The sequence below is a fragment of the Carcharhinus amblyrhynchos genome, unplaced genomic scaffold (assembly GCF_965287045.1).
Source record: "Carcharhinus amblyrhynchos unplaced genomic scaffold, sCarAmb.v2.hapA scaffold_645, whole genome shotgun sequence".
Classification (NCBI taxonomy): Eukaryota; Metazoa; Chordata; class Chondrichthyes; order Carcharhiniformes; family Carcharhinidae; genus Carcharhinus; species Carcharhinus amblyrhynchos.
Window position 1 is genome coordinate 56,634 of NW_027650385.1, and position 15,159 is coordinate 71,792.

The 15,159-nt window shown below is 51.7% G+C and overlaps 2 long non-coding RNA genes across 4 annotated transcripts in view; both read right to left on the minus strand.

Moving 5' to 3' along the window:
* On the minus strand, nt 1–3,555 carry LOC145339738 (uncharacterized). Its single transcript, XR_013886058.1, has 3 exons — nt 3,510–3,555; nt 2,826–2,950; nt 1–85 (listed from the first exon to the last, which is right to left on the minus strand). It is a non-coding gene; the product is annotated as an uncharacterized LOC145339738 (long non-coding RNA).
* The window catches only part of LOC145339739 (uncharacterized), a 27,267-nt gene continuing 15,663 nt past the window's right edge, over nt 3,556–15,159 (minus strand). For all 3 annotated transcript variants that reach the window (XR_013886059.1, XR_013886060.1, XR_013886061.1), the window contains 3 exons: nt 13,505–13,573; nt 12,839–12,914; nt 3,556–3,621 (listed from right to left, as the gene is read on the minus strand). This is a non-coding gene — a long non-coding RNA (uncharacterized LOC145339739). The remainder of the gene's footprint in view (nt 3,622–12,838; nt 12,915–13,504; nt 13,574–15,159) is intronic.

Here is a 15,159-nt window from a genome sequence, read left to right on the forward strand (position 1 = left end):
TCCTGCTCTCCGCTCCCAGCTCCCACAACGTTGTTCGGACTGTCTTGGTGTAAACGTATATCTGGGAGAAGTTGGTGAGAAAGACCTGCAGCGGGGTGGGGGACAGAGAGAGAGAGAGGGTGAGGGGCGTGAGCGGGAGGTGGGGGTCGGTCTCCAGGTAAATGCTCACCGTTCCGTGGGTCAGCAGGATACTGCCTGGGATGGAGCGTTTCAATGATGGAGAGAGGTTGGATAGGCTTGGGTTGTTTCCTCTGGAGCAGAGAAGACTGAGGGGCAACCTGATTGAGGTGTACAAGATTATAAGAAACATGGACAGGGTGGATAAGAACTAGCTGCTCCCCTTCATTGAAGGGTCAGTCACAAGGGGACATAGGTTCAAGGTGAAGGCGGGGAGGTTTAGGGGGGACATGAGGAAATAGCTTTTTTACTCAGAGGGTGGTGAGAGTCTGGAATGCACTGCTTGGGAGGGTGCTGGAGGGGGGATGCCTCACATCCTTTAGAAAACACCTGGATCAGCACTTGGCCCACCATAACGAAGGTTGGTGGTGTTGTGGATGGTCTGGAAGGATGTCAAAAGTTGCAGCAGGACATAAATAGGATGCGGGACTGGGCGGAGAAGTGGCAGATGGACTTCAACACGGATAAATGTGTAGCGGTCCATTCTGGCAGGACCAATGGGATGAAGGAATACAATATCAAGGGTAGGAGTCTTAGCAGTGTTGAAGAGCAGAAGGATCTTGGGGTCCGGGTCCACAGGACTCTGAAATCGGCCTCGCAGGTGGAGGATGTGGTCAAGAAGGCGTATGGTGTACTGGCCTTCATTAATCGAGGGATTGAGTTTAGGAGTCGGGAGGTAATGCTGCAACTTTATAAGACCCTTGTCAGACCCCACTTGGAGTACTGTGCGCAGTTCTGGTCACCTCACTACAGGAAGGATGTGGAAGCTATTGAGAGGGTGCAGAGGAGATTTACAAGGATGTTGCCTGGATTGGGAGGCATGCCTTATGAAGATAGGTTGAGGGAGCTGGGACTCTTCTCCCTGGAGAGACGAAGGTTGAGAGGCGACCTGATAGAGGTTTATAAAATGTTGAGAGGAATAGATAGGGTGGATTCTCAGAGGCTATTTCCCTGGGTTGAAATGGTCGCTACGAGAGGACACAGATTTAAGGTGCGGGGAGGAAAGTACAGAAGTGATGTTAGGGGTAAGTTTTTCACTCAGAGGGTGGTGAGTGAATGGAATCGGCTGCCGTCAGTGGTGGTGGAGGCGAACTCGCTGGGGTCTTTTAAAAGACTTCTGGATGAGTATATGGGATTTAATGGGATTGGGGGTTATAGATAGGTCTGTAGGTTGGTAGGTGATGATGTGATCGGCGCAACTCGTGGGCCGAAGGGCCTGTTTGTGCTGTAGTGTTCTATGTTCTATAACATTCAGGGCTACAGGTCAGGGACTGGCAGATGGGATTAGGTGGGAGTTCAGTCGGAAATCTCACATCACCCACAAAACACTGCCCCTGCGCCAGGTGGGTGCAAGGCTCTGGGGGGGCTGTCAGGGTGGAGGGGGCCGGGGGTTGGGGGAGGCTGTCAGGGTGGAGGGGGCCGGGGGTTGGGGGCGGCTGTCAGGGTGGAGGGGGTGCTGTCAGGGTGGAGGGGGCCGGGGGGGGAGGTGGAGGGGGCCGCGCGGTGGGTGGAGGGTGGAATAAGGGGGGAAAATGCTTCTTCCCATTGACAGAAGGATCCGGAAGCAGATCCGGGAGCGCTGGGAAGCAGGCTTGATGTTAACTCCAAAGAGAGAGAGGGAGAACGGGGTCAAGGTTCACGTGGGAACAAACTGGAGCGATCCAGCCAGGGGCTAGCACAGGTAGCAATGGGCTGAGTGGCCACCCCCTCCCCTTGGACCCAGAAGATTCTCCGGGTGTCAGGGATTCCGTGAGTCACTGCCGGTCATGTTGATATATTGGGCTGGACTCTGTTTTCCTGGGTTATTCCGTGCTGGACAGAGACGAGGGTATGAGCAAGCACGGGACAGATCCAGGCTCGGAGCCGTCGCTGTGGAGAGGCCACAGATACGGACAGTTATCCCACCCAAAACCACACAAACCTCATTCAAATCCATCAGGGTCGATCCATCTCCAAAACCTGCTGACAATAAGCCGGAATCTGGAGATCCGGCAGGGAGCGAGGGGGGTGCGGAGTGTAGATTACAACGGAGGGAGCCCCGGGGGAGGGAGGGAGGGAGCCCCGGGGGAGGAGGGAGGGAGCCCCGGGGGAGGAGGGCGGGAGCCCCGGGGGAGGAGGGCGGGAGCCCCGGGGGAGGAGGGCGGGAGCCCCGGGGGAGGAGGGCGGGAGCCCCGGGGGGAGGACGGGCGGAGCCCCGGGGGGAGGACGGGCGGAGCCCCGGGGGGAGGACGGGCGGAGCCCCGGGGGGAGGACGGGCGGAGCCCCGGGGGGAGGACGGGCGGAGCCCCGGGGGGAGGACGGGCGGAGCCCCGGGGCTCAGATCCAACCGGGATCGATCACCAACATTCCCGTGGCCAGCTCCCAACTGCCCCCCTTCCCTGAAACGGTCAAGCAAGGTCCTCGAGGGGCAACTCGGGATGGACCCCCCCTCCCCAACATCCCGGGAAAAATAAACCAAAGAAATCATTCTCACGGTGGGATTGGACGGATTGTCCAGCGACGGGGGGAGTGAAGGCAGAGATTACTGAGGGCTAGTACAGGCCAGAGGGGCAGAGTGGCCTTGTGCTGCCTCACTTGCCCATTGGTAACAGTGAGCCGTGCCCCCGCGCTGGCTGCGATGCTTATGGGAAACGGGTAAAGGTACTCACGTTACTGTCACTGAGGGGCAGCGGGGGATTATCCTGGAGATCCGCAGGCAGCAGCCAGTACAGAACCTGGGGGCCATCAGCACTGCTCCCGATCAGGAACTGGGACGTCATCCTCAACTTCACCCCTGGGGGAGACACCGGGAAGGTTCAGGATTCACTGCAGCCGGAGAATAATCCCCACAACAGCTCCCAGCCCAAACCTAACCTCAAAATAACTACACAACAAAAAACACAAACCTCCCGTACGCCGCACGGTGCAGCATCAACCTCCCGTATGCCGCACGGTGCCGCGTAAACCTCCCGTACGCCACACGGTGCAGCGTAAACCTCCCGTACACCGCACGGTGCAGTGTAAACCTCCCGTACACCGCACGGTGCAGCGTAAACCTCCCGTACACCGCACGGTGCAGCGTAAACCTCCTGTGCGCCGCACGGTGCAGCGTAAACCTCCCGTGCACCGCACGGTGCAGCGTAAACCTCCCGTACGCCGCACGGTGCAGCGTAAACCTCCTGTACACCGCACGGTGCAGCGTAAACCTCCCGTACACCGCACGGTGCAGCGTAAACCTCCTGTTTATCTCTCCTGTATCTCTGGCTACCTTTGGAGGGAATGGGGCAGAACTGTACCTAAACAATTCGGCCAAATCGATGGGAGGAGATGGGAGGTCTCTCACTCTCACTCACCTTGTGAATTTGCCCCTTGGACGTACAAAAAGAGAGATTTAAGTCTATATTGGAGTTCAAACCGTGGATCTTTTCTAACTGCGACCCAGGTGGTTTGATTGTAGGATCGAGCCTGGAGACAGAGAGAGGAGGGTAATGAAGGAGCAGAGAGATTATTCTCCACACAAAGAGGACACTCACCGGAAAATGGGGCAGGGACCCAGGACAGGAGAGTAAAACTGGGCCAACGGGATGGGACAGGACAGGAGAGACTCCACCGCACACACAACACTGAACGACCGCTTCCAGGGAGGGGGGACATGTCGAGGGGGTGAGGCTGAACTGTCCCTCACACTGAGGGTCCAGTGCCTCAGAAAAACAGCCAGAATAATTAAGGAACCCCCCCCCCCCCCCCACCGCCCACCCACGCACCCCGGACATTCCCTCTTCCACCTTCTTCCATCGGGAAAAAGGTACAAAAGTCTGAGGTCCCGTACCGACCGACTCAAGAACAGCTTCTTCCCTGCTGCTGTCAGACTTTTGAATGGACCTACCTCACATTAAGCTGATCTTTCTCTACACCCTCGCTGTGACTGTAACACTACATTCTGCACCCTCTCCTTTCCTTCTCTATGAACGGTATGCCTTGTAGAACTGTTTAAATCATTTTAAAGCATTTTCGCGGGCTTTTTGTGTTTACCGCTTTAAGAATTCAAAGAGAGTGGATAGCAGGGATTTGTGGGACTTGTAGTCTTTTAAACCGCGCTAGGTTTAAAAGGAGGCCTGCTGTAGACAGCGGGCAGTGGAGTGAGAGGGAAGCAGAGTGAGCTGCTAGGGCTTAGGATCAAAGGGCTTGAGAGAAAAGGGCCAGGTAAGTTTGAGTTGAAAACGGTGTTCAGTAGTACTACAGGGAATAATGGAGGGGCATGTGATGTGCTGTTTCTGTATGATGTGGGAACTGGTGGACCCCAGGGTCCTTCCCAGTGACCATGTCTGCAGTAAGTGCAGGTTGCTGGAGGAGCTCCAGCTCAAAGTAGATGAGCTGGCCTCTGAGCTACAGACACTGAGGCTCATCAGGGGAAGGGAGGGAGGGTGCCATTGATAATGGGGTGCAAGAGACATCCACCCCTCCTAGACTGGCTAACTCTAAGGGTCAGGAACAGGAGGGGGCTGCTGAGAGGAGGAAGGAGGGTGGGGACCGAATGCCTCAGCCTCTCAATCTGCATAACAGGTTTGAGGTTCTTGCTTCCAGTGTGGACAAGAACGAGGGCTGTGAGGTCGGTGAGCAAACTGCACACGGTACAGTGATGCAGACACAGGACATAGACAATGAGAAAGTGAAAAGGAATGTAGTGGTAATTAGGGATAGTGTGGTTAAGGGTATTGACACTGTCCTTTGTCACAATGACAAAGTGCACAGAAGGGTGTGTTGTCTGCCTGGTGCTCGGGTCCAGGATGTCGCATCTGGGCTGCAGAGGAACCTGGAGTGGGAGGGTGAGAATCCGGTCGTTGTGGTTCATGTGGGTGCCAACGACGTAGGCAAAAGGGGAACTGAGGATCTGGGGAGGGAGTATGAAAAGCTGGGAATGGAATTAAAAAGTAGAACCAATAAGGTGGTTATCTCTGGACTACTGCCTGAACCGAGTGCAGACGGGCGTAGGGTTGATATGATTGAGGAAGTGAATGGGTGGCTCAGGGATTGGTGTGGGAGGAATGGGTTTGAATTTATGGGGCATTGGCACCAGTATTGGGGTAGGTGGGACCTGTTCAGGTGGGATGGGGTTGGTCTGAACCGTGCTGGGACCAGAGTCCTGGTGAATCGTGTAGACAGGACTGTAGATAGGACTTTAAACTAATTAGGGAGGGGGAGGGTGCGAGGGTAGGTGACATTACGGGGTCTAAAGTAAAGGACAAAGAACAAAGAACAAAGGACAACACAGCACGGGAAACAGGCCCTTCGGCCCAACGAGCCCGCGCCGCCGTCCCACTGTCTCAGTGACCTATTCATGATTTTAGTCTACGCCTAATGTGCGAGGATCAGGGAGGTCCAATTTAGGGACAATTTGTTACCCAATCAATCAGCCTAAAAGCACATCTTTGGGATGTGGGAGGAAACCGGAGCACCCGGAGGAAACCCACGCAACCACGGGGAGAACGTGCAAACTCCCACAGACACAGGCCCAAATCCATGTGTCCGCACAGCAACAGAGATAGTCTCTGAGCTGTCAAGTTGCCCTCGAGATGGTCCAGTTTAAGCACACTAACGACATGAAGCAATAGGCAACTCCCGAAGCAACGTCCAAGAGCAGCCCACTACAACCTGCCGCATGCATGCCCCTTGCTGGTCAACAAGGTGGACTTAAATGCCTGTGGAGACAAAAAATTCATTATTAAACAGGCAAAGACTGTAACATCCCTGAGGCAAAAACGAAATCCCAAGCCTACAATGTTTAGTAAGGCCTGCTATATCCCCCTATATGTAGCCCGCTCATGTGGCTGTCTAAGTGACTCTTAAACAACCCTAGCGCGCCTGCTTCCACCACCTTACTCGGCAGTGCATTCCACACCCCCACTACCCTTTGCGTGAAAAACTGCCCTCTAATATTTGTCTTATACCTAGCCCCCCTCACCCTAAGCCCGTGACCCCTCGTTCTATCCATTTCTAATAGCGGAAAAAGCTTACCACCATTTACTCTATCTATCCCCTTCATAATCTTATAAACCTCTATTAGATCCCCCCTCAGCCGACGTCTCTCAAGGGAAAACAGCCCAAGTTCGTTCAATCTTTCCTCGTAAGACAGCCCTTCCATACCAGGCAGCATCCTGGAGAGGGTACAGGTAAGGGAAGAGGCCAAGGATGTCCCAATAATAAAGGGAGTAGGGGGCGTGAGTACGGTTGGTGGCGTTCCGGCAAATAGGGTACAGGTGAAGGCTGGGATGAATGCACGAAGCATTCGGAATAAAGTGGATGAGCTGGTGGCGCAGATCAGCACAAATGGATATGATCTGGTGGCCATTACAGAGACGTGGCTGCAAGGTGACAGGGACTGGGAGCTGAATGTCCAGGGGTATCAAGTGTTTAGGAAGGATAGGCAGGGGGAAAAAGGGGGGTGCGTAGCTCTGCTGATTAAGGATAGCATCAGGGTGGTAGTAAGGGATGATATAGGAACCAAAGAGCAGAAAGTGGAATCGTTGTGGGTGGAGATTAGGAACAGTAAAGGGAGGAAGACGCTGGTGGGTCCCGTCTATAGGCCCCCGAATAATGATCTGGAGGTGGGGCAGGCTGTTAACGCGCAAATAAATGCGGCGTGCAGGAATGGGACGGCGATAATTATGGGGGATTTCAATCTACATATTGATTGGTCGACCCATGTTGGACGTGGTGGGCTTGAGGAAGAGTTCTTGGAATGCTGCCGGGATAGTTTCCTTGAACAGTGTGTGTTGGAGCTGACGAGGGAGCGAGCGAGCTATCTTGGATCTGGTGTTATGTAATGAGGCGGGTAGAATTAGGGACCTTGTGGTGAAGGATCCTCTTGGGAAGAGTGATCATTGTATGGTGGAGTTTCTGATGCAGATGGAGGAGGAGAAAGTGGGTTCCCGGACATGTGTCCTTTGTTTGAACAGAGGGGAGTACGGTAGGATGAGAGAGGGATTGGCGAATGTGGACTGGGGGAGTGCATTGGAAGGTAGGTCTGCTGAGGAACAGTGGAGGATCTTTAAGGAGATCTTTCTTGGTGCTCAGCAGAAATTTATTCCGATGGTTAAAAAGGACCGTAGGAGGAGAGATAATCAGCCGTGGATAACGAAGGAGGTGAAGGAAAGTGTTAAATTAAAAGCGGATGCGTTTAGAGTAGCTAAGAGTAGTGGGCGAGAAGAGGATTGGGAGAGGTTTAAATATCAACAAAGAATGACAAAGAAGTTGATAAAAAAGGGTAGGATAAACTATGAAGCTGGGCTAGCGCTTAATATAAAAAAGGATAGTAAGAGTTTTTATAAATATATAAAAAGGAAGAGGCTGGCTAGGGTGAACGTTGGACCCTTAGAGGATGAGAGGGGGGACTTAGTGGTAGGGGATGGGGAAATGGCTGAGGCCTTGAATAACTTTTTTGTTTCGGTCTTCACGGAGGAGGACGTGAATAATTTGCCGGGTGTTAGCGATGGAAAGATGGTAGGAGTGGAGGGCCTGAATGACATTACTGTTACTAGAGAGGCGGTGCTCGACAGACTGGAGGGACTGATTGTGGACAAGTCCCCAGGACCGGATGGAATGCATCCAAGGGTTCTGAAAGAAATGGCGGAGGTGATAGTGGATGCCTTGATGATTATTTTCCAAACATCGCTGGATTCCGGGGAAGTGCCGGAAGATTGGAAAACGGCTAATGTTACGCCGTTGTTTAAGAAGGGTGGCAGGCAAAAGGCAGGGAATTATAGGCCGGTTAGTTTAACGTCTGTTGTAGGTAAAATGTTAGAATCCGTGATCAAGGAGAAAATAGCGAGGCATCTTGAGGAGAATTGTTTGATAGAGCAGACGCAGCACGGTTTCGTTAGGGGGAAGTCGTGTCTGACGAATTTATTGGAGTTCTATGAGGATGTGTCTAGGGCGGTGGATAGAGGAGAGCCGGTGGATGTGGTGTTTCTTGATTTTCAGAAGGCGTTTGACAAGGTACCTCACAAGAGGTTATTACATAAGGCCAGGGGGCATTGAGTTGGGCGTAGGGTGTTAGCGTGGATAGAGGATTGGTTGTCAAATAGGAGGCAGAGAGTGGGGGTTAATGGGTGCTATTCGGATTGGCGGTTGGTGACTAGTGGAGTGTCCCAGGGGTCGGTGCTGGGGCCTCAGCTATTTACCATTTATATAGATGATCTGGAGGAGGGAACCGAGTGTATGGTGTCGAAATTTGCTGATGACACCAAGGTTGGTGGAACGGCAAATTGCGCGGAGGGTGTGGAGAGTCTGCAGAAGGATCTAGATAGGCTGGGCGAATGGGCCAGGAAATGGCAAAAGGAATTTAATGTTGGCAAGTGCGAGGTGGTCCACTTTGGTAGGAATAATGGTAGGAAGGACTATTACCTACGTGGCGAAAAACTGCAGCAGGCGACAGTGCAGAGGGACCTCGGGGTCCTTGTGCATGAGTCGCAAAAACCCAGCTTGCAGGTGCAGCAGGTGGTCAGGAAGGCGAATGGGATGCTGGCCTTCATAGCGAGGGGGATTGAATATAAAAGTAGGGAGGTCTTGCTGCAGCTGTATAGGGCATTGGTGAGGCCGCAGCTGGAGTACTGTGTGCAGTTTTGGTCGCTGCACTTACGCAAGGATATTTTGGCCTTGGAGGGAGTGCAGAGGAGGTTTACTAGGCTGATGCCGGAGTTGAGGGGGTTGAGCTATGAGGAGAGGCTGAATAAACTAGGCTTGTACTCATTGGAGTTTAGAAGAATGAGGGGAGATGCCATTGAGACATATAAGATGATGAATGGGATGGATAGGATAGAGGTGGAGAGGCTCTTCCCGCTCAAAAAGGACAGTAGGACTAGGGGGCACAGCCTCAAGATAAAGGGGGGGCGGTTTAGAACGGAGTTGAGGAGGAACTTCTTCACTCAAAGGGTGGTGAATCTCTGGAATTCTCTGCCCGTTGAAGTGGTGGAGGCTGCCTCGCTAAATATATTTAAGACGCGGGTTGATGGGTTTTTGATAAGTGAGGGGATTAAGAGTTATGGGGAGAGGGCGGGAATGTGGAACTGAGCCACGACAGATCAGCCATGATCTTATTGAATGGCGGGGCAGGCTCGAAGGACTAGATGGCCTACTCCTGCTCCTATTTCTTATGTTCTTATGTTTGTCTGTATAGCTCGCAGGAAACAATACTTTTCATTGTATGTTAATACAAGTGACAATAATAAATCAAATCAAAATCCACCACAGCCAAGAGGTATTTGAGAATCAGCCACATTGGTGCGGGGTCTGGAGTCACGTGCAGAAACATGGGAACAGGAGGGGAGGCCGTTTGGCCCTTCGAGCCTGGGGCGGCCCGGTGGCACAGTGGGTTAGCACTGCTGTCTCACAGCGCCAGGGACCCGGGTTCCATTCCCGGTGACACAGTGGGTTAGCACTGCTGTCTCACAGCGCCACGGACCCGGGTTCCATTCCCGGTGACACAGTGGGTTAGCACTGCTGTCTCACAGCGCCAGGGACCCGGGTTCCATTCCCGGTGACAGTGGGTTAGCACTGCTGCCTCACAGCGCCAGGGACCCGGGTTCCATTCCCGGTGACACAGTGGGTTAGCACTGCTGTCTCACAGCGCCAGGGACCCGGGTTCCATTCCCGGTGGCACAGTGGGTTAGCACTGCTGTCTCACAGCGCCAGGGACCCGGGTTCCATTCCCGGTGACACAGTGGGTTAGCACTGCTGCCTCACAGCGCCAGGGACCCGGGTTCCATTCCCGGTGACACAGTGGGTTAGCGCTGCTGTCTCACAGCGCCAGGGACCCGGGTTCCATTCCCGGTGACACAGTGGGTTAGCACTGCTGTCTCACAGCGCCAGGGACCTGGGTTCCATTCCCGGTGACACAGTGGGTTCGCACTGCTGTCTCACAGCGCCAGGGACCCGGGTTCCATTCCCGGTGACACAGTGGGTTAGCGCTGCTGCCTCACAGTGCCAGGGACCCGGGTTCCATTCCCGGTTTGGGTCACTGTCTGTGTGGAGTCTGCACGTTCTCCCCATGTCTGCGTGGGTTTCCTCCAGTTTCCTCCCACAGTCCAAAGATGTGCTGGTTGGGGTGGATTTGCTGTGCTAAATTCTCCCTCAGTGTAACCCGAACAGGCACCGGAGTGTGGTGACGAGAGGATTTTCAGTCACTTCATTGCAGTGTTAATGTAAACCTGCTTGTGAGATGAATAAATAAACTTTGTTTCTTGTTCTTTTTGGTTTCGGTGAGGCTGCTTCAGGAAGCTTTTGTTTCCCTTTTCAAGGCAAGAACTGTGACTGCTGGAGACACCCCAGAGGAGATTTACAGAGGAGTATCCCAGGTAGGCAGGGACTGCCACGTGCGGGAAGGGCTGGTTGGATTCAGACAATCGGATGGAAGCAGAGAGGATTTTTGGGGATTTGACAGCACTGGGAGTCTGTTTCAACTCAGTGCAGAGTGTGGGAACCGAGAGAACCATCGCAGAATAAGGATATAGTCATTCAGTATGGATTTGAGGATGAATTTAATCTCACAGAGTGATGTATCCCGGGAATTCTTTTCCCCAGGGAAGCTCTGGAGACAGAACGTTTCCTGGGGCTGGGGAATCCTTCAGGACTGAGGTTGGTGGGTCTGTAATCAGGGACTGAAGAGTTATGGAGATACAGCAGCCATGGGATCCAGGGGGCTTTGGCCTTGTGGATCCAGAACTGGCTTGCCTGCAGAAGGCAGAGAGTGGTTGTGGATGGGTCTTTTTCTGCATGGAGGTCGGTCACCAGTGGAGTGCCCCAGGGATCTGTTCTAGGACCCTTGCTGTTTGTCATTTTCATAAATGACCTGGATGAGGAAGTGGAGGGATGGGTTAGTAAGTTCGCCGATGACACGAAGGTTGGTGGTGTTGTGGACAGTCTGGAGGGATGTCAGAAGTTGCAGTGGGACATAGATAGGATGCAAGACTGGGCGGAGAAGTGGTAGATGGACTTCAACGCGGATAAATGTGTAGTGGTCCATTTTGGCAGGACCAACGGGATGCAGGAGTACATATCAAGGGTAGGAGTCTTAGCTGTGTTGAAGAGCAGAAGGATCTTGGGGTCCGGGTCCACAGGACTCTTAAATCGGCCTCGCAGGTGGAGGATGTGGTCAAGAAGGCGTATGGTGTACTGGCCTTCATTAATCGAGGGATTGAGTTTAGGAGTCGGGAGGTAATGCTGCAACTTTATAAGACCCTTGTCAGGCCCCACTTGGAGTACTGTGCGCAGTTCTGGTCGCCTCACTACAGGAAGGATGTGGAAGCTATTGAGAGGGTGCAGAGGAGATTTACAAGGATGTTGCCTGGATTGGGAGGCATGCCTTATGAAGATAGGTTGAGGGAGCTGGGACTCTTCTCCCTGGAGAGACGAAGGTTGAGAGGCGACGTGATGGAGGTTTATAAAATGTTGAGAGGAATAGATAGGGTGGATTCTCAGAGGCTATTTCCCAGGGCTGAAATGGTCGCTACGAGAGGACACAGGTTTAAGGTGCTGGGGAGGCAAGTACAGAGGTGATGTTAGGGGTAAGTTTTTCACTCAGAGGGTGGTGAGTGAATGGAATCGGCTGCCGTCAGTGGTGGTGGAGGCGAACTCGCTGGGGCCTTTTAAAAGACTTCTGGATGAGTATATGGGATTTAATGGGATTGGGGGTTATAGATAGGTCTATAGATTGGTAGGTATTGATGTGATCGGAGCAACTTGTGGGCCGAAGGGCCTGTTTGTGCTGTAGTGTTCTGTGTTCTACGTTCTAAGTTGACTTAGCGAGGGTTTGATTGGCCATGATCTTATCAGATGGCTGGGACAGACTTGAAGGGCAGAATGGCCTCCCCTTACATAGAAGCACCAGAGATAGGAGCAGAAGGCCATTCGGCCCTTCCAGCATGTGCCGCCATTTGGCCCATCGAGCCTGCCCCACCATTCATCACAATCGTGGCTGATCGTCCAACTCAATAGCCTATTCCTGCTTTCTCCCCATAACCTTTGATCTCATTTGCCCCCAAGTGCTATATCCAGCTGCCTCTTCAATAAATTCAACGATGTTTTAGCATCAACTGCTTCCTGTGATAATGAATTCCACAGGCTCACCACTCTCTGGGTGAAGAAATGTTTCCTCACCCCCCATCCTAAATGGTCTACCCTGAATCCTCAAACTGGTTCTGGACTCCCTCCACCATCAGAAACATCCTCCCTGCACCTACCCTGTCTAGTTCTGTTAGAATTTTATAAGTCTCTATGAGATTCCCCCTCATTCGTCTGAACTCCAGTGAAAACAATCCTAACCTAGTCAATGTCCCCTCATACATCAGTCCCGCCATCCCTGGGATCAGCCTGGTAAACTTTCACTGCACTCCCTCGAGAGCAAGAACATCCTCCCTTAGAAAAGGAGACTAAAAACTGCACACAATACTCTAGGTGTGGTCTCACCGAGGCCCTGTATAATTGCCTCTTGCTCCAATATCTGATGGTCTTATTGAATGGTGATGGGAGACAGTGAAGTTCTGGAACTGTCACTGGGCTTGTAATGGTTCCAAACGAGAGCACACAAACCATGGAAGGAGTAATGTCCCTCCCTCAGGGGAAATGGCAAGAACTGAGGGGAAAACACAGAGAAAGAGCAAGACCAGAATGTCAAGGAACCTGTTACCTCGTAATCGGTGACATTACAAAGAAGATCAAAACTCAAACACACGGGAGGCTTCAGGAAGATGGAATCCTTTCTCCTGTGGAGGGATAAAATCCAGTTAAAAAAAATCAAATAAATCTCATTAAATATCCACTAAAAACATTCCTCAGCAATGTGGCCCCAACAGTAACTGACACATTTCACTGCCCACTCTGTAATCTCCGTTATCTCACACAGACATAATCCACACACACACATTATAAACCCCTCACTGTATCTGTCTGATACTCTGTAATCCCCACTATCTCACACTGAGATATAATCCACACACACACATTATAAACCCCTCACTGTATCTGTCTGATACTCTGTAATCTCCGCGATCTCACACTGAGATATAATCCACACACACACATTTTCTGAATGAAATAATATTAAATAGTAATGATGAATGTCAGACTAATTGATCTGTCTTTTCCTGCTCTCTCTCTCTATCTGAATAATCGAATACATGTGAGCGGTTTGGAATTTAATCTAACCTCCCCTGACTCATGGGGACAGTTCTTGCCTTGAGCAGTGAGTCACTCTGAACAGACACATTTCCCCCCCCGCCTGACCCCTTCTCCCGGCTCAATGTTCACCCCACCCTTCACATGGTCAGTGTTCAGATGCAAATGTTGCCCCTACCTCTGTCCCAAGGCTCCGTGGACAGCCAGTGAGGCAGTGAGCAGAACCCCAGCCAGAAACATGGTTACTCTGTGTAAGAGAATCAAAGGGAGTGGTTAAATTCTGGCCATTCGCCCGACACGGGTTAGCACACACGGTCAGTCATCGGGCACAGCCTCATGTCTGTGTTCATGGACACAGGAAGATCAGGACTCATCCTCTACCTCATTGGCAGCTCCATGACTTCCCACATATTGCAGGACGTACATTCCATTCTGCCCCGCTGTCCCTTCATATCTTAACCTTCCAAACAATTCATTTTAAGTGGGATAAAGGGAATAATCGAGAATTTACTCACCAACCAGATCCTCGGGAGGGGGCCAGAGAGTGCGCACGGGGAGGGGGCCAGAGAGTGCGCACGGGGAGGGGGCCAGAGAGTGCGCACGGGGAGGGGGCCAGAGAGTGGACACTGTGGTTATGAAATTGTTTTGGCAGATAAGGCAAAGGAGAATACAAAGACCTTCTACAAATACATAAAGGGCAAAAGAGTAACAAGGGAGAGAGTAGGGTCTCTTAAGGATCAACAAGGTCATCTATGTGTGGATCCACAAGAGAGGGTGAGATCCTAAATGAATATTTCCCATCAGTATTCACTGTTGAGAAAAACATGGATGTTAGGGAACTTGGGGAAGTAAATATTGATGTCTTGAGGAGTGTACATATTACAGAGAAGGTGGTGCTGGATGTCTTAAAGCGCATCGAGGTAGATAAATCTGCGGGACCTGATGAAGTGTATCCCAGGACATTGTGGGAGGCTAGGGAGGAAATTGCGGGTCCCTTAGCCGAGATATTTGAATCATCGATAGTCACGGGTGAGGTGCCTGAAGATTGGAGAGGGGCAAATGTTGTGTCTTTGTTTAAAAAGGGCTGCAGGGAAAAGCCTGGGAACTACAGGCCAGTGAGCCTCACACCAGTGGTGGGTAAATTTTGGAAGATATTTTGAGAGACAGAATCCACACGCATTTCGAGACGCAAGGACTGATTAGGGACAGTCAGCATGGCTTTGTGAGTGGAAAATCATGTCTCACAAATTTGAGTGAGTTTTTTGAAGGGGTAATCAAGAAAGATAGATGAGGGCACTGCAATTGATGTTGTCTATATAGACTTTAGCAAGGCCTTTGACAAGGTACCGCAAGGTAGGTTGTTGTACAAAGTTAAATCTCATGGAATCCAGGGTGAGGGATCTAAATGGAGACAAAATTGGCTTCTTAACAGGAGCCAGAGGGTGGTTATAGAGGGTTGTTTTTCAAACTGGAGGCCTGTGACCAGCGATGTGCCTCAGGGATCAGTGCTGGGTCCACTGTTATTTGTCATTTATATTAATGATTTGGATGAGAATATAGGGGGCATGGTTAGTAAGTTTGCAGATGACACCAAGATTGGAGGCATAGTGGACAGTGAAGAAAGTTATCTCAGATTGTAACGGGATCTTGATCAATTGGGCCAGTGGGCTGATGAATGGCAGATGGAGTTTAATTTAGATAAATGCGAGCTGATGTATTTTGGTCGATTGAACCAGGGCAAGACTTACTCAGTTAATGGTAGGGCGTTGGGGAGAGTTACAGAACAAAGAGATCTCGGGGGACAGGTTCATAGCTCCTTGAAAGTGGAGTCAC